The 2,124-nt window shown below is 42.5% G+C and overlaps 1 pseudogene; it reads left to right on the forward strand.

The window, feature by feature from the left end:
- Nucleotides 1-600: 600 nt before the first annotated feature.
- Nucleotides 601-1,484, forward strand: LOC141553136 (putative monooxygenase p33MONOX pseudogene; annotated as a pseudogene).
- Nucleotides 1,485-2,124: the final 640 nt, after the last annotated feature.

Here is a 2,124-nt window from a genome sequence, read left to right on the forward strand (position 1 = left end):
GACAAGAAAATGGGAGGCCAAATAGTTTAAATGATTTTGCCAGGGTTACCTAGACAGGAAGTCTTAAAGCTTGGATTGGAACCTAGGTTCTCTGAGGCAATGATGTCTCCTACAAATCTTCTGAGAGACTGAGAAGTGATCCCCCAAGCTTTAAGAAGCAAGAGACTTTTGTGGTTTGTACAATTATGCTTCCAAAAATTCTCTCCCAACTCTGCTCTACTTCTCATAGCTGAGGTCCGTTTGGGTCTTGGCGCAACTTGCATCATGGCCTCAGTTGGCCCCGTGCTTCGGAGCTTAGCGAGTGATGAGGACCTAGAATCTTGTTAGTCTCAGCTTTCTGTCTGTAGGGGAGCCTCAGACTGAGTACAGTGTCTTTCCTCTTCCCTTTCCTCTATCCCACCCCCTCCTCAGAGACCTTGCTGTCTGGAGAGCCTCTGCATAAGAATTGATTGGGACCCTTTGCTAGTTCAACACTAGCTGCAGAATGTTCCCTTTTGATATCTTTGTCTTATCTGCATAACTTCCATAGACCTTACCGTGGAATCGCCTGGATATCTATCTAGAGAAACATCTGGATCACAATCTTTCATGGAATCATCCAGAGAGACAGATGTGCCTGCTATTGAGCACAGTACAGGTGGGCTTCTAGGCAAGATGTCTCTGCCAATTGGAATGCATCATCAGGCATTCAGTTATGATGATGTCTTAGAGGATCCCACATCGATGTTTCCATCTTCATCTGACATGTGCAGTAAGGTTCTGTGGAAAAAGCCGGTCATCCCGGATTGGAAGTACCAATAGCTTTCCAAGGTTGAGAAAGGAGAAAATAGTTTCTCCATAACTCTCTCAGCTTCCAGTGATCAAATGAACAAGGTCCCAGTGGTAAAGGCCAAGGCTATGCATGTCATCATGAGTTCTCTAATTACAAAACAGACACAAGAGAGCATCCAGCGTTTTGAGCAGCAGGCAGGGGTGAGAGAGATGCAAGATACAATCCCCATAAAGGCCTCACGACAGAAGAAGCCAAGTACCACCTGTGGCAGAGACAGTCCATAAATTGAAGTTACAAAATGGAGAAATGACAAAAGAAGATAGACTGACTGCTTCAGCCCCGTCCACTCCAAGGCAAAAGCCCAGAGACTGGTTTACTCATGGATCTTCTACTTCCTTACTGGGCTTAGATGTCAGCAGCATAGACCCTGGGAATGGGGATAGAGACAAATCCTATCTGAAAAATGGAGCCTTTTTGGAACAAGAATACTTCAGAAATCCAACTTGGGTTTCAGTGTCCAATCCTTCAGAGGTACTCAGAATCCATCACCAGTGGAGTTCATTTGAGTTCAGGCAACTAGAAGTGCAGAAGACCCAGAAGACCCTTTAAGCCACCCAAGATGGACCTCCCAGTGATGGAAGGAAAGAAACCTCCACAAACCCATAACCTTAAATCAAGGGATATGAATGTGTTGATTCCTACAGGATTCTAAAGCTCCCTTTTCATATGAGCAAAGTTGCTTTCCCTGGTGAACAATTGTTATGTAGAGAGAGTATCTTAGAATTTTTTTTCTTCCCATGATCTTTCCCCGATATTTCCTTATTTTCCTAAGTATATCTGTTTCTTAATTTCAGTATAAGCTGAGCTGGTTGAAGCCAGCTGCCTGCATGGCCTGAAATGACCAAGTGGCATTTCCTCAAAGAACAGGACTTGCTAGGTGCCATAGCACATCCACTTGAAGAGAAGTATTGTCAAATGACCAAATAAATCCAGTAAACTTTGTCAGTGGACAAGAGGGGAGGGGAGCATTTGAGTTCTGAGATGATTCTACCAGGAAGGGATAAAAAGTCTTTGTATTTAACTCTGCAGTTTCATTTTACTGTGTTGAATGTTTTCATTTAACCATAGCCCTAGTGAATAAACAGTCAAAGCTTGGGCTGGTATTTATGGATGAAGTTGCTAGAATTCAGATACTTCCTAGATCACCTAATATGCCCAAAATAGATTAATGTACTTGTTTTCCTGAAACTCTGCCAAATTTAATTTTTTAAATTTTTTGTGGAACTTTTAGAGATGCTTTAAGTTGCATTTCTCTATTAATGATCTGGTATGGGAATAGGGCTATTTTTATA

The sequence above is a fragment of the Sminthopsis crassicaudata genome, chromosome 1 (assembly GCF_048593235.1).
Source record: "Sminthopsis crassicaudata isolate SCR6 chromosome 1, ASM4859323v1, whole genome shotgun sequence".
Classification (NCBI taxonomy): domain Eukaryota; kingdom Metazoa; phylum Chordata; class Mammalia; order Dasyuromorphia; family Dasyuridae; genus Sminthopsis; species Sminthopsis crassicaudata.